The sequence below is a fragment of the Marmota monax genome, unplaced genomic scaffold (assembly GCF_021218885.2).
Source record: "Marmota monax isolate L192 unplaced genomic scaffold, Marmota_monax_Labrador192_F-V1.1 WCK01_AAM20220418_F8-fsc00178, whole genome shotgun sequence".
Lineage (NCBI taxonomy): Eukaryota > Metazoa > Chordata > Mammalia > Rodentia > Sciuridae > Marmota > Marmota monax.
The window spans coordinates 1930988-1948482 of NW_026694501.1; the positions used below are offsets into that span (position 1 = coordinate 1930988).

The following is a 17495-nucleotide window of genomic DNA, read 5'->3' on the forward strand; positions in this document are numbered from 1 at the left end:
CACAGAAGTGTGTTGGACATGAATACAGAGAAAAAAAAATACTTGGTTTTTAAATCTTTTTTACGGATATTTTTACATTGCTCAAAATGCTCATACAACTCTACAAGGAGCAAAGAAAATATATATGGGTGGCATAAATATGGTAAACATGTTAACATTGAAGTGGGGGAGTGCTTTTCTTTCAACGATGCAAGCATACCTCTTTAAAACACAAGCTCCTCACTGTGCTTCAAAAACGTCCCTTTGTCTATAGAAGGTTTTCCCTACCAAAATATATTGTGTTGACTTTTGAGGTTGGGAAATTTAGTATGGAAACAAGATTGCACTTCCTTTGGTCTGCTGAGAATTAGAAAATAAATTTTGTGCAGTCGGTAGGTTATTGCTTTAAACTTAATTGCATGAGATTAACTGCATGAACTGAGACCACAGTGACAGTCTTAGAAGGTAATTTAATATTCATTTAAGTGCCACATGTTGGGTAAGATGTGCACCTGGTGCCAGGTGGCTTTCTCAGCCTGGTTAAGGATTTAGTCTGAAGAGCTTTCACGGAAATTACAAAAGTTCAGACCGATAACAGTTGGCCGCATAGGTAGATTTTATTTCATTTTATTTCCCAACTTTATTGAGGTATGATTGACAAATAAAGCTTGTGTCTATTTAAGGTGTTCAGCATGATTGGAGATACGTGTGCACTGTGAAATGAGCACCTCACCTGAGCTAGTTGACACTGTTGCCACCTCAAATAGTTGCCCTTCTCTCTTTCTCTCTCTCCCTCTCTCTTTTATGGTGAGAATCCTCGAGACCAGTTCTCTTAGCAAATTGCAAATGTACAATACAAGATGGCTCATGTAGCTGCCATGCTGTTTGTTAGGTCCCCAGAACTCACTCATTGCACAACTGCAAATTTGCACCTGTTCTCCTGCCTCTGCCCAGACCACGCAACCACTGTTATACTCTGCAAATCAATCTTATGTCATTAGCCCCTGTCAGAACTCTGCAACTTGTGTGGACAAATGGTGTCACCCTAAAGTGGTTCCATCCCAAAGCCTCCCCTGAGGTATGGAAGTCGCATCTGCTACCCTGTAGAATTAACCACCAGTGCTCATTGCCAGGTCAGCCCACATCTCTCAGGGGTGTTGGCAGTGAATGTACTTCAGCACAGAGCCTTGACACCTATGCTGTGTGAGTATGTGTGTGGCATATGTGTGTGGGTGTTACGTTTGTTGTGTGTATTTTTTATGTTGTATGAATATGTATGGTGTGTGTTTCTTATGTTTGTGTCATGTGAGTGTATATTGTTTGCTTGTGAGTGTTGTGCTTTGGGAGTATGTGTGCTGTGTGCACTGTGTTATGTGTTTCATGTATGCTGTGTTGCATGTGTGTTTGTGTATGAGCTGAGTTTGTGGTATGTTGAACTAGTGTTTATGTGGCATGAGCATGTCGTGAGTGCCTATTGTGTCTTTTGTATGCCATGTAAGTGTGTGTAATGTATGTAGTGTGTGTAATGTGTGTAGTGAGTGTCTATTGTATGAATGTGTGTTATATTGTTGGATGTGTTGGTATAGCATGTATAGCATGTCTGTTGTATGTGAGTGGGTCATATTATTGTATGTGCTGTGTGACTGCCAGTGCCTGGCATAGACATGACTAGGAGTTCACTCACAGGGGGATCTTCAGTTCCTCAAGGGTGGGCCTATATTCATCCATTTTTCTGTGCTTTGGTATTACCAGGAGGCAGCTCTGCCATGCCTTGTGGGGCTCTCCAGCTCAGCCTTCCTGCGGCAGACGGATTTTCTCCCACATCCACCTTCTTACCTACTTCATCCCTAACTCCCCTATTTGTTTTGTTGATCTTTTATTGTTTGCCGCCACCCCACAGAAAGTAGCCTTTCATCTGTTTTCGGATACACCTCATGTACCAGGAACACAATCTACTTTAGTATGTGCACAGTAAAATTTGTATTTGTTCACTGATTAATATAATTTGTTTAAAGATTAAGAATAAGTGAGTTCCAGAATGTTTGGCTCAAAAGAAGGTTTTATTATCTGGGTCCCAGTGTCCTTTAAGTCTTAATGAATCTTGGCAAACAGCTTCCCAGGTTTTTTCCCGTTCCTCCTCTCTGGCCCTATTATCAATCTCTTATCCTGCAGCGAGGGTGAAACTGGCCCCTGGTGGGATGCCTCATCCTTCTAGATCCATGGTGATGTCTCCTTTGGATCACTGCTGTGTCCTCACTGTGACTCTGCGTGGTGTAGAAGGTCTCACCAGGCTGCCCTGTGCTGACAGCCACAGACTTCACCAGTGCCCATGGGAGGGAGACCCCAGACTCCATCCTCCTGTTCCCTCTAGGTCTCTGCTGGTCCTTTCACTGCCTCCATATCCCCATCCTTGGGCCCAGAGATTAGGCCGCTTCTCTGCCCTGCTGGAGGCAGCTCTATCAGCTCCACCAGTAGCACCCGGGCTCCTCCAGAGCTGGGTCTCACTATGCAACGCCTTGCAATTACAATACAAGTGCCAGGATCAGGCACGGGCTAGCTTTGTCCAAGGAATGTATCATAGTCCCTATTCAATATGCCTCCTGGAACCCAAGAGCAAGGGTGCAGGGGGGCTAAAGGGCTGGGAGCAGCCAGGGCGCCATCTCTTCTTGCTTTCCTCTCTCTCTAAAACCTGACTTTCTTTGGAGGAAAACGGTCTCTGCTGCTTCTTCAAAGCTGAACAATATTTTGTTTGACTCCATCTGCAACACATGGGAGTTAGCACTTTGCTCTTAAGTTTTGATGCAAAATTCCTAGGAGAGGGAATGTGAATGCTTTAGCTTTAAGTCTAGTGAGTATTCCTGGCCCAGTCGATCTTATCCAAAGGTGTACTTCAAGTCTACATCTGTAGGCTGGAGGTGAGGGTCAGGGAGATTGGTTTACTTTCCCATAAAAAAGAGGTATGATATTAGCAGAGTAGGCACCTACCCACAGGCATCTATAAACAGAGAAAGACTAAATGCAGTATAATCCTCTACTTCTTAAGATGGCATTGCATTCCGATCCAATGAGTATGGATTCAATGGATGACATATCAGACCCTTAGCCATGGATGCACCCATTTCAGTGCCATCCTTATTACAGGTGAAACCTGTCTGTGTCTTATTTGGAAAAATGTTATGAAGCCCACTTTGAGAAGCAAGCTGAATTTTCTTATAAACACACTGAGCTATTATGGAATGAAGCATTACCAGAGTTTCATGCTCAAAACAAATTTGGGTAAACCAAAATAAAATTTACCAAAAATGTGGATGATAAGATGGAGATCTGTGGAGTGCCTCACGTAGTTCTTTCTTGGGTGATGGAAAGCGAGGGGTGTGGTTTGGATGACACTGCCGAGGGAGATAGAAATAGGAGGGAGAGGATGGGAGTAGGAGGGGGGAGATAAAAAGGGGTCTGTTGGGTGAGATTGCCCAAGTGAGTGCCCAGAGGTGGCCTCCACTATTCTGGAGGCAGGAAAGAGTAGACAAGACAGTGCAGGAGGTGGCAGAGCGGCCCCCCTTGTGGCTCCCTCTGCCCTGATGGCCAGAGACCCTTCCTGTACTCTCATCCATCTGCTGGCCATGTGATGTCTTTTCTCTGTAGAATGTTTTGGTAGGAAAATCACACCAGAGGGTTGACTCTACAAATCCCTTCGTCATCCCTGCCTCGAGAACAATTCTTAGCTTGGATTTAGTTTGGCACAAGCAATGTCTCCTCTTTGGACATCTCTCTTGATTCTCTTGGGAACCTTATTGCTGTTTCCTGGACCAAGAGCTTCCAAGGAAGGGGAGGAAAGAGCTTCTGTCTTGGGTCATAAGCAGTCACCAAGGTATGCTCAGAATGATGTCATACTCAGCCGACAGAATGCACACTGTCACACGTGGGAGAGGCAGTGGGAAGAAGAGGGGTGTTTGAAAAGGGAGAAAGGAGCCACAGGATGTTAAGCCGTTCTGGCCCCATTGTGACACTTACTGTCGGAGGTGTCACATGGGTCAGGTCCTCCTCGTGATCTTGGGTGTGATATCGCAAAGCAGGGCTCACATTAGTAAAAACTAAGGAGAAAGTTCTAGTTGTCTGTGCTTCACAGAAGAGCTGAGCAAAGACAAGCAGGTCTGTAACAGGGGATCTCCCAAGGCCCCTTCGTGAAAGAAGACCTTTGTGGTGCTAGGGATTCAATAAGACTTGAAATTAGAAGTGGGTCTCCCAGAAAGATGGTTGGAATAGGTAAAAAACCTAGGAAGAGCCATGGTGAACAAGTAGATGATCAAGACGAGGCAGAGAGAACAGTGCCTTCCTCTTCAATCAGTGATGAGGGGCAAATCAGAAGATTTAATTCAGGGATTCTTAACTTCAAACATAGTGCTACCCCCCTTCCCAGCTGTTCCTCTCCTTCCCCCTTTCTTTCTCTCTTTCTCTTTCTTTCTTCCCCCTCCTCTCTTCTCTTCCTCCCTCCCTCCCTTCTTGGTGCTGGGGTTGAACCCAGGGCTACACTCACGTAGTCAAGCACTCTACCATTGAGTTACACCCCCCAGCACATGCTCTTTTTCTTGATAAATATTTTATAACATCCCCTTTACTATGTTAAAATAAAATTCATTGGTACACACCTAAAATTCATGGTACACACCTATAAAAAATTTAGTTACCATAACTGTAACGTAAAGAAGAAATAGAAGTTCTTACTTGTACACATGAGTGCATGTGGCTGGACCAGGAAGGACAGAGAAGCTGTCAGATGTTTGCAGCTGCACAGAAAAGTCTTGTAATTCTGTGGTTACAAATGATGGGGAAATGTTATGCCTCATAGGACCTTCAAATATCCTGGGTGACACTGACATCAGTAATAGGATTTTCTCCTGTGGTGAAAAATCTTTTATAAATTTCCAGAAAAAATTAAGCTCAACTTCCCTTTGATTTACATAATAACTGCATTTCTGGAAACTTTACTACCCACTAAAATTATACAAAAAAACTTTACATGACAAGAGTTTGGTTCCAGGTTCTGATTACAACTATATTTAGGTCAGGGAGGATATTTGAAAAATGTGTAGGATGGGGGACAGTTTATTCTACAGTGCTTTTCTGTGTATTGCAGAATTTCTAGTAGCCCCAAATTCTTGACTAAATACAGGCAACCAGAAATATTCCTTGGCTATATTTGCAACTGGCTTAGGCATGCCAATCCCATAGGGACCCATTATATCTCATAGTTGCCAGAATAGAAAGACCCTAGGGATCTTCTTGCCTTGTTGGTCTGAGGAAGTGTTGGTAGCTCTTTAAACAGGCTTCCCAGGCACTGTCTTTAGAGATTCTGCCCAGGTAGGGTTTTAGTGTCCAGAAGACCCTGCTGCCTGGCCAGTTGTGGGGCCCATGGAGCTAATGCATCTCTCTGATTCACCATGGCCCTTTACATTATCTTGGGTCAAGTGGCTGTCCAGCTAGAGTTTGAAGGAGCTGTGTTTCGGTGCACAGTATCAATAGTGTCAGTTCTCTTCCTGGTCCTTTCAGAGATTCACTTTCTAGTCTAGAAGACAGGTAAGCATTGGAGGAGGGGATCTAAGATCCTGCGCAACCTTTGTGGACACTTGGATATGGCAGCCAGAGAAACCATGGGCTGGTGATGCAGACTTGAGCATTCTCCATCCTCTGCGCTGCTTGCTGTCGTGTTCAGGTCCCCACTGTGTTAAGGATGAGAAACACTTTGCTCCAGGTCTTAATCCTTGTTCCCCTTGGCTGAGCTGGTTCTCCCCCTACCTTCAGCAGGATCCAGAACTGGTGAGCATCTTAAAATCAACACCTGCATATTCATGGACACACATGATGAGAGGAAATAAAGATGGTGGGAGAAATGTAATGGGTTGGAGAAGAGCTGGAGATGAGAACAGAAAATATTAATAAATGGAAGGGACTGGAAAATACTGCAACCAAGCATGTGGACTTTTAGTGGGCAGAGTTGAGTGATTCATTCATCCATTCAATAATATTTAAAGTGCATGTCCACCTGCCAGACTTTATTTTAAAACAATGATATACAACAATGAATAAAAACAGACCAGAGCCCTACCCTCATGGAGATTATATTCCAATGGGGATAAGCAGCTAATAAATTATATTAAGAATTAATAATGGCTGGATACTGGCAGCATTCACCTGTAATCCCAGCAGTTCAGGAGGCTGAGGCAGGAGGATTGCAAGTTTAAAGCCAGCCTCAGCAACTTAGTGAGGCCCTAAGCAACTTAGTGAGAACCTGTCTCAATATAAAAAATAAAAAGGGCTGGGGATGTTGCTTAGTGGTTAAGCACCTCTGGGTTCAATCCCTGATATAAAAAAAAAGAAAAAGGAACTAATAACATTAATAATAATATGTGTAAATTAGACGGTAACATGTATCATGAAACACCAGTAAGGACTTCAGATAAGGGAGAGAGGTATGTGTGCTAGCAGGAACACACATACACACACACACACACACACACATACCACACACAGAGTTTGTGCATGCATTCGACATCTAACAGCAACAGCTAATGACTTGGACATGCATTTGGCAACAAGAGAAGAAAATTCCTTGGCAGTAGTGTTTGAACTTTAGTCGTCTAGGAGGAAAGAGAAAGACATATTGCTGTTGTTAAGACAGGAAATGATTCAAGTTTGGATAAAACTTTTTAACAATGAAAAATGGAGAGAAACAGAACCGCTTTGGCAAGGCAGTAATTACTGAGTTTGCGTAAAGTATGTTGTGAAACTTCTCATTGCAAGGTGACCTTTGTGTTTTCCTTAAAGTCTTTTTTATTATCTCCAAGTACTGTTTAGATTTCAGTCCCTGATAGTTCTTCAGAATATTTGACTAGTTCGCTGTTTTGTCACACAGAGATCAAGTTATGTATGCATTTCGTACTTGGTTACTTGAGAACTTAGTGTTTGTATGGAAATACCCTGCTTTTTTAGTGTGGTTTTGGTTGGTGTTTTTGGAATGAGGAATTTGTCAGCTGTGGTGAGTGGTATACTCTTTCAGCCACACTTTACCAGAAAACTCTCTACTCCAAAATGACCTCATTTCCATGAGTTTATGCCTAATACAACTCTAGTCATATTTACTTATTCGCATAGCATTATTTAGCGAAAAGTATTTTCAAGTGTGCTAACTTTCTATAATTTTCTCGGTAACTCTGGGGTAACTGGGCGGGTATGATTATATCCATTTCATTGATTCAAAAGGCCTGAATAAATTACCCAGATGTAATTAATGTGTGGCAGATAATTGTTTTCTCTACCGCTGACTATGCCTCAGACAGTTAAAGGCTTTTTATGAATCAACTTCTTCAGTCCTCACAACAACCCAATAAGGTGGGGATTATTACAAAGTTGTGCCTTTTTTAATGATGGGGACATGTTCTGAGAAATGCATCCTGAGGTAACTTCGTCACTGTGTGAGCATCGTGGGGTGGACGCACACAAACTAAGATGCTACATGTCCCTAGGCGAGGTAGTTTCCTGCAAGCACCATTGTATGTGGTCCATTGTTGACTGTAATGTCATTAGGTGGCACATGACTATTGTATGGTTTACCACTGAGGAAACTAAAACACAACAGAACTAAGTGACTTGCTCAGGACCCATAGATGCATCATGGTAGAGCTGGGATATAAACAGGGTCAGCTAGCCTTTGTCATCTATGCTAGTAACACCCTGCTGTGCGCTTTCTAGAACTGGTACCTATTTTAAGGCGTTTTTACTTGATAAGCAATGACACCACAGTCGATGGTGGAACAGTAAGGGCAGCAGTGTGAATGGGAAGGACCATCAGCTTTGGAGAGTGAGGGGAATTCAATTCAGTTTTGCACTCATTGCGCAGTTCTTGGGTGAGGTCCTTCACCTTGCTGGGTGAAGGGTAGTGATACCCTTCATGGTGTGCTGAGCATTAGGTGTGATGGCCTATTCAAGTATCTAACTCATGCTCCATCACGTCAAAGGCACAGTTCATCTCTACACACAGGATTGATTACTGGGCACAGGACTGGGGGCAGTTCAGATAGCTGTCGTCAAGTAAACCTGGTGATTTCATGTGCCCTTGGGGGAATTCAGGGCAGTTATAATCTCAGTGATTATGTAGGACCCAATCCTTTCTGGGTGAGGCTCATGGGGAGTATAATTTCAAAGTCTGGGGAGCAGGTGAAGAGACTGGTGTGGGGGCGACTCTCCCTCCTGACCTCTTGGCTTGTCCTTTGTCCTTTTTACCTAGGAAGATTCTTTATGTTTTTGCGGTCTCTACAGAGCTGCAAAAACCTTAAGCAAGCAGAAATTCTCAAAATTTTGGTCTAAGGACATTTTCTACTTTTAAAAATTATTGAAAATATCAAAGAGCTTCTGTCTACATGGTTAATGCTATATATTCACCTCAGTAAAAATTTAAAAATGAGAAATTGAAGAACTAAATTTTTCTGGATCATTTAAAAATCAATAAACTCATTAGCTGTTCATAAAAAACCCTACTTTTTATAAAATAATTATATTTTTAGAACAAACACAAATGAGCAGAGTGGCATCGTTTTACGTGGTTTACATTGTTCTGGAAGTTTCATATTTAGCTTGGCAGAAGACAGTTGAATTATTGTATCTGATTCTACATTCCATCTTTGAGGTTTTATACATCATGGAGCCTCTGGAAAGCTCCACTGTATACTTGTGAGAGAATCTGTAAAACAAAGATGCATACCATCTTCAAATGATGATGAAAGTAGTTGTGACCTTGAGGAACCTCTGAAAGGGTCTCAGGGACTTTCAAGAACCACAACATAGAATATCTTTTTCTCTTTAATATATTTTAAAAACATTTATCTTAGGCTTTATTTTACTTGTTTATTTTTATGTGGTGCTGAGGATCGAACCCAGTGTCTCCCATGTGCTAGGCGAGTGCTCTACTGTGGAGCCACAATCCCAGTCCTCTCTTTAATATATTTTTTAATATTTTTATTTTGAATTGACATATAATGTCTATATTTGTGGGGTAATGTGTGATATTTTAATACATGTATAGAATGTGTAATGATCCTATCAGGGTAATTGGTGTGTCTCTCACCTCAGAGATATATAATTTCTTTGTGTTGGGAATGTTCCAAATCTTTACTGGTTATTTTGAAATAAACTGTTAACTGTTACCAACCCTACTTACCCTACTGCGCTATATGACATTGGAAGTCCGTTTCCTATCCAGCCATACCCTTGTACCTTAACACTCCTCTTCCTGTACCTGTTCCTTTCCCCTTACTGCTTCTAGGTAATCAAATCTTTAGCTTTCACATATACATGAGAACATGTGGCAACATACCTTTCTTTGCCTGACTTAATCCATGTAACATAATATCCTCCAGTTCCATCCATGTTGCTGCAAATGACAGAATTCCATCCTTTCTATGATTGAATAATATTTCGTTATGTATAAATACCCCGTTTTATTTATTGATTCATCTGTCGATGAACACCTAGGTTATTTTACATATATTCATATGACGTATGAATAGTGCTGCAAACTTTAATAAATTTTTTGAGCATTATTAGAATTCCCTCTCAACGCTTCCCTTCTGATGCCTTTGTTCAATCAATACAAATGCTAATGATTGATTCTTCCTTCGAAAATCTTGAGTTTTTGAAGGAAGACTCAAAAACTAGAATCTTAGTTTTTTTTTTTTTTAATATCTTCATTTCACTTATTTATTTTTATGTGGTGCTGAGGATCGAACCCAGGTCTCATAAGTGCACGGCAATTGCTCTACCGCTGAGCCACAACCCCAGCCCAGAATCTTAGTTTTTGAATAAACTAAGAGAATGATTGAGGTTTTGGGCCTTCAAATGTCTCCCTCCCTCCCTTTCTCCTTCTGTTTTTCCTTTCTTCCTTCACAGCTCTTCTTTCCTTTCCCTTCCTAAATGGTCTGTCTCTAGGACCCAATTGCCCTCAGGCTGTTCTAACCCGCCATCATTCACCTTTTACATCCTTCCTCAAAAGGCCCAGTCTTGGATACCATTGACGAATTCTGGATTATGTTTTTGTGTTTTATAAACATGGACAATATTCCTAAATCAGGACTATTGGTCTAGACTTTGCTTGTAGTGTCTTGTGTCGTTTTGGATATCTAGGGATACTGCTACCTCACAGAGTTTGGAAGAACGCATGAACTGAGAAAATTTTATCAGAAAAGTTTGGGTAGAACTGATATTGCAACTCTGCAAATGGACATGAAAATTCTAAACAAAATACTAACAAATAAAATCCAATAATACATAAAAAGGCAAATATATCATGGCAAAGTAGGCTTTTCTCCCCAATTGCAAGATTGGCTTAGTATTGGAAAATTAATAACTATAATTCACCATATTATTAAAACAAAAAAAGAAATACCATATAATAATAAACGCAGAAAAAGCATTTGACAAAATCCCACATCCTATTCTTGATGCAAACTCTCAGCCAATTAGGAAGAGAAAGAAGTCTTTTCCAACAGATAGAGGGTATCTAAGAAAGTCTTACAGTAAACATTATACTCAATGGATGTTGTTCTTCTATGATCAGGGACAATGCAAGTGGCCACTTCCTCACTTCTTTTCAACGTTGTTCTAAAGGATTGAGTTCATTAAAAAAAAAAATCCAAGAAAAATAAATGTAAGAAAACTCTCTTTATTTGCAAGCAACATGGTGCTCTATGTAGAAAATCTCATAGAATCTATAAAATTGTTACCAGAACTAATAAGTGACTTTTTCAGGTTACAAGAACAATATACAAAATCAGTTGTACATCTATAGAAGGACAATGGACTCTGAGGAACTGAAATTAAAAAAAAACTGTGTGTCTGCACGAGTTCTGGGTGTGTACCCATACTCTTCTACATGGACATTAGTATGAGAAACATAGAGTAGAGTAAATCCGTCAAAGATTTGCAAGAACTGTGCATGAGGTGCTGGCGATGGCCAAGACTCTTCTGCCTCTGTGCCCACAGTGGGCTTGGCCCTATCCTTGTTGGTGTCCTCTATTTCCTGTTCACCCCCGGGCTTGGATTCCTCTCTCTGTGGAGTCTGTTTCAGAGTCTTTCTCAAATAACTGGCTTTTACAGATTTTTCCAGACACCCCCATTTCTAATTCCACACACACGGTTAAGAAAGCAAAAAATGCACTCCATACCTTCTTGGTTGCCATTTTTATCCTGAAATTTCCTACTTTTACTTAGCATAGCAAAACACTCTCATTCTAGGAGACTTGTGGCTTTCTTCTCATTCAGGCCTTTCCATGCTGGGCCTGGTTCTTGGTGCTCTTAGGAAGCTGAGGTCCTGAGTATGCACCTGCTCTCTCAGACACTGTTTCTTTGTGCCATTACTTTCATGTCCAGAATTAGTTGAAAAATCATCAAGTGATCTGACAAACACATAGGTAATATGCCAAAGGGCCAGGCACCATAAATGATTTTTTTTCTTAAAAAATAAACAAAAAGGAAAAAACGTAGAGCATTATAAGATTTTAGAATTTTATTTGCTGACCCAATTATATCTTCAATCTGTGCTCTGTTATTTTTAATTTAAGGGTAATAAATGTTCTTTTGCAGATTTCCTGACCCTGTGGCTGGCAACCACAGTGTTGCCCCTATTAAAAATCACTGTGAGGACATTTGGGGTAACATTGATAATAATTTAAAAAAATGCTTTACACTCTCCTCTGTAGCTGGTAAATTGATTACTTCTAACCTGCTGGCTCTTTACCTAGTTGTGCCTGAGCATTTAGGGACAGGGGATAGACAGATTCTCCATCCTCTGCAAATACAGAGGTTCCTATCTCTGAAGACTTTGCAATTTATTTTTACTGAAAAAAAATTTTATTTTATATAAAGTGATATATTAATAAATTTACAAAAATTATACTAATTAATAGAAAGTAATTGTAATAACATATAATGTACCTAAAATGTAGAGGGATTGTGTGAGCAGGTAGGATTTAGATGAGCAATGAAAAAGGAACGAGAGGCTGACATGGTTGATTGAAAGGAAGGAGGAAGGTGTGAAGAAGATTCTTGTTCCGGTAGAGATTTAAAATAAGCAGATTGTTGGTTTTGGGTGAAGACTGTCTTTTCAGAGAAGGATCTTTGTTCCAGGCCCTGAATTGTCAGGCTTTAAGCAGCAATATCCAACAAAATGTTTTGCAGCAATGGCGTGTCCTATGTATGCTCTGTCCAATATGGTAGCCACTAGCAATGTGACTGCTGAGCTCTTGAATATTTCAATATGGCTAGGACCACTGAGGAACTGAATTTTTAATTTTATTTAATTTAAAATCATTTAAATAGCTTCATGTTTCTAGAGATTACATGTATTGGCTGGCATCGATCTAGAGGCATAGATCTAGATGGAATCCTTTTAGCTCCTTCCTGAGAGCCCACTCAGAGGTCTGTTTGGGTCTCTTGCCTCAAATCTGGTCCAATCTGGATACTGGGTCATTTATATTAATAAGTCATTGAGATTATGGGCTTCCACAGTTATCACCCAGGAGGACTCAAGAGTAAGAGGCCTTGGCGTCTTCCAAGGATCATGCCAGCCTCTGCTCTAGACCACATAATAATGTATTATTCTCTCTCATGATTTTGTGGGCTGATGAAGCTCAGTGACATGGTTCTCATTTGGGGCCTCTCAGGTGGATGTAATCAGATATCTGCTGGCTGGGGTTGATTGGCCTGACATCCAAGATGGTGCACTCCCATGGTTACATTTGATTCTTGCTGACAACTGGGGTTGTACACTGGAGCACCTGCACATGCTCTCCATGTAACTTGGGCTTTCTAATAGTTTGGCAGTCTAAGGATAATAATTTTTACCTGGCAACTCTGGAGACTGAGGGTGAGTGTTTCAAGAGGCCCAAGAAGGACTTGAGAAGTTTTTATGGTTGGGTTCAAAAGTGCCAGAAAGTTCATTTCATCTCCTTCTATTGGTTGCAATTGGTTAATCAAGTCACTAAAACCAGCCCAGGCTCAAGGGAGGAAAATTAGACTTGTCTTCTAAATTGAAGGAGGAACAACTAAATATGGCATCTCTAAATTCAGCAGAAACTGTCCTTAATTTACTACAGTGATCATATTAAAGAAAAATCATTTAGAGAAAATAAATGCACAATTATATTCAGAAAGGATCAAAGAGTTGAGAGGCTTCAATATGAAGGTCTAGATTTGGGAAGGTGCTTGTGATAAAACTTAGAGACCACCTACAGAAAATTGCAGAGGCCCAAAGATGGTAAGACTATCTAGAATTACAAGGAAAGGAGTATTAAACTTAAACGGATTTGCTGGGTTTGGTGGTGCATGTTTATAATACCAGCGGCCAAGGCAGGAGAATCATAGTTTTGAAGCCAGTCTCAGTGACTTAGTGAGGCTGTATACAATCTAGTGAGACCCTGTCTCAAAATAAAAATTTAATGGATTTAAGGAGAGTCATGCTCTTATTAGAGGTCTGGAATATGTCCAAGCAAAAAAGTTTCAATAGCTATCTTGGATAGCATGGGTAAAGCTGATAAGGGCTATTTGGGATAGCAATTGACGGTTCTGTTATTGGTGCTTTAAGTTTTATATGTTACAGCAATCATCAAATAGGAGACAGCTGGCATGAGAGATAGGGAGGCCACAATCTGGTTCTGCTAGGTGTAGAAGAATTTACCAAGTCTACGGCCTCTGTGTTGTTTCTGTGTTAATAGGGGATGCAAAATGGGTGCAAAACCCCTTTTTTAGTCACTTGCCTTAACTGAGCAAGATTAAAGCTGAAGTAGAACAAAAGAGCTGGTCTGTCTGTCCCTGCCATCTTTTTCTCCTCCTCCTGTAAAGGAGGTTAAGAAATGACCCATGGCCTCGACAGTCTCATGGCATATGTTACACTTTCTGATCTGCTGTCATCTCTGTTTCACTTGTGGCTTTGTGTTTGGTGAAGGGCTTAAAAATCAGAGGAATTTGGATGATGATTAGAAAGATGATTGTAGAAACCCACGAAGAACTGATTAAACTGAGAAGTTGTAGGGAGAGGAGGTCATGACAGATGTTGGTGAGAAAGTAGTGGTTTGGAGGTCCGTGGATGGAAACTATGAGAGAAGCAGAAAAACTGGGCTGTAGAAGGAAATCCATCTGGGACAGCGGTTTTAGATCTGCACTGTGGTTCTGTGAGAGATTACTGGTAGCTCCCAAAATAGCAAAAATAGGTGTAGCAAATTAAGAATCATAGAGGCCCTGTGTGATGTAATTTTCTTTATTTATCTGCAACTGAAGTCCACTTTGCTTATGATCTCCCATTTCCATCTGGTGGTGGAAACAAAAAATCTCATTGATGAAGAGTCGTTTCATTTCTGCTTAGTGTCTTTGGGGGTAATGACACACTCTCTTCAGAATTCTTTCCCCTCCTATCTTTGAGGGTGGTGAGGATGAGGGAGATAGAGGTGATTAAGGGGTTGTCTTGGTCTGTGGGGAGGAATTCAGGTGTGTAGGGTACCCTGTGGTCTTATAAACTTCAGCTGAGACCATGTTTGTCCTGACTGTCTCAATTGCAAGAATTCTTCCAGAGGTTTATCCTCTTGGCCCTTCATAACCCCCCCTGGAGGGTTTGGTGACTCTTGGCTATTTCACTCTGGGATGCCCTGGACTTTGTGGGGCAGCCTGCCCCTAGGCCCAGGTAGCTCTGCTGCTAGGCATCAGATCCTGTTGCACTTGGCAGTGTGATTTTGTTTCAGGTGTATTATTAGAGACTCCTCCCACAGAGGTGCTCAGGACCCAACAGCCTGACAGGTGGGAGATGGGCTGAAAATCCTCAGGGGATGAGGTCTCTCTTAAGGAGGGTGGCGTATCAAGGTGGCAGAACAATGTGTGGAGCTGAGAGCACCGCAGAGAGTGAAATTGGGGTGATGGTGTCCCCTTCGGCGGGACTCCAGGTCAGAGGTGAAGTGAGGCATGTGCCTGTACCAGGTGTCTGGGGAAGGAAACAAAGGGAAGGACAGGGAAAGGGCCTGGTATGGCTCTGTGAGGGAGGAGGTGGCTTCAAGATCCCAGATGAGACCTTCAACATTATAAGGTGAGAAAGGGAGGTCTTCAAATCCTGTCACTGGAGTGGGTACTTAGGAGTCCCACCTGGGTATAGAGGCCTGAATGTCTAGCAGGATATTTGGGGAAGGGAGGGTTCAACCCTGAAAAAAAGGAAATCCGGGTACAATGGCATGTGCCTGTAATCCCAGATGCTGGAGAGGCTGAGGTAGGAGGAACACTTGTTCCTTGAACCCGGGAGTTCAATGGTAGCCTGGGCAACATAGCAAGACCCTAGCTTAAAAAAAAAAAAAAAAAGAGAAAGTATAATTTTTATTTTTTGTTCTTTTTTTATCCCCTGGTACTGGGGATTGAACCAAGGGGTTCAACCACTGAGTCATATCCCCAACCCTTTTTATTTTTTGAGACAGGGTCTCATTAAGTTACTTAAAGCCTCACTGAATTGCTGAGGCTAGCCTTGCACTTGCCATCCTGCCTCAGGCTCCTGAGTTACCAGGATTACAGGAGGGCATCACCGTACCTGGCAGAAATGTAATTTTTATTTTTGGATTATTACACTAATTAATTTCACTTTCTACTTGTAAACTGATTTTATAAAAAATCTTTCACTACATAAATGGTAAGGCAAGTTCATGTTTACCAACCTAGGGCTTCTGGGTTGGTTTGCGGCATCAACCCAGGCCTACCTACTCTGGTTTTCATTAACGAAGCCATGTGACCATGCCTGTTGAAGTGCCTGCCAATCAAGATGGACTATTCAGTGTACCGGAAACACTGTGGGAGCTGAAAGGAACCCTGACAGCGCAATGGAATCACCAGGAAGCTTTAAAAACACTGACACTTAGACCTCAGGCCCAGAAATTCTGACATGACTGATCTAGGCATGAAGGTATCAGTTCTGCTTGGTCTGAGTGCAGTGAAGAATGTGAGAACCATCTCTATTTAGATGAATACTGAGGAATGGGACAATTAGTGGATTTTCATAATACTATGTCACTACCAGATTTTAGCCTGCTTTTTTTTTTCCAGAAAAACGAGTCATCTAAACTTATGGGAATAGAAAAAGAAATGAACAATTGGCCTCATGCCAGCTTTCATGATGAGTTATGGCTGCAAGTTTCCTTATGTCCATTTCTTGGGTTCCTGAAGGAGTATTTCAAGAGATGACCTAGGGAAACAAGAACCTGTTCTGTTTGGAAAGGAGGCAGGAAAGGGTGGTGTGTATGGAAGGAAGGAAGGAAGGAATCATTTACTGAACAGTCTCATGGGAGAGTGGTCCATTAAGACCCAGAAGACCTGGAGAGAAGCTGGAGGGTCCAGACACTTGCTGGAGGCATGCAGAATGGAAGTTGAGCAGGTTTCAAGCTCCCCCGCTGATGGGCTAGGCACTGTCCCCGCTCCCCCAGTGTCCTCCCCTCCCCCACGCAGTCCTGAAAGACTTCTTGCAGTTTTCTCGGTGTGAATTCTCATTTGCAAAGTGAGCTGGAGGGAGTGAGAAGTTTAGAAGAGTACTCATTCTGACATCTAGATCATAGCTAGATTATAGGGTTCCTAACAATAACAATAAAGCCAGCAGATAACGCTTGCGTATTTTCGATTATGTGCCTGGCACTGCTTTCTAGGTATTAGCCCATTTTCTCTCTCCAACCACTCCACAAGATGGGGGCTGTTACGATCCCTTTTCACAGAAAAGGCAACCGCGATACAAAAATGCGGTGACTACTCCCAAGTTCACAAAACCAGTCCCAGAAACCTGACCAGGTTCCAGACTCTGAAGCCACTCAGAGCACCGAAACCTGAGCGTTCGCCTCGGGATCAACCAGTCGCTAGCTCAGTTCACATTGGTGGTAGAGTGTGGTCGCGATGGCTAGGTAAGTTGTCAATTTTAACTTTGTGGGACCCCCTGCCCGTGGCCATCCAGGAGCAGGGCGGAGGTTTGGGAGTGCGCAGCAGCTCTCCAAGGCCCTGGCACCCGCGGAACCCCGGCAGGGGCGCGGGGACCACCAAGGAATCCCGGGGCAGGGGAACGTGCGGAAGGGGCTGTCCAGCCTCTGCTGCTCCCCAAGACTAGAAGCCGCCCGGGTTGCGACCGAGCAGTCTCCGCCCACTCCACGCCCCCGCGACCGCAGGGCTGGAGTTGGAGCCGCACCCGCGGTTGCAGGCCGGGAGGACGGGCGGAGCTCTCGCCCAGAGCCCGGAGCCCACTCGTAGCACCCCGGCCGGGAGGAGCCGGAGTGCGGCCGGGCTGGGGCGGTGGAGGCGCCGGCCTGCCCCGTGCGCCCCCCGGAGCGGCAGGAATGTGACCGCCAGGCGTCCGCGCCCCGGAGCACCCCTCGCGCGGCTCCCAGGGCTCTGATTTAGCTGGGCTCGGCCCGATCCCATCCACGACTGCGATCCCAGCACGAGGCACGGCAGCAGGCCCAGGTAGG

At 42.8% G+C, this 17495-nt stretch overlaps 1 protein-coding gene across 11 annotated transcripts in view; it reads left to right on the forward strand.

Moving 5' to 3' along the window:
* The window catches only part of Il1r1 (interleukin 1 receptor type 1), an 80628-nt gene that overhangs the window by 15685 nt on the left and 47448 nt on the right, over nucleotides 1-17495 (forward strand). For 2 of the 11 annotated variants that reach the window (XM_046420031.2, XM_046420034.2), the window contains exon 1: nucleotides 17228-17490. The exons of 8 other annotated variants lie outside the window; for them this stretch is intronic. The gene's annotated coding sequence lies outside the window, so the exon portion shown is untranslated. Of the gene's footprint in view, nucleotides 1-17226; nucleotides 17491-17495 lie in introns of those variants that run through there. One more of the 11 variants, XM_046420027.2, reaches the window with a different exon arrangement.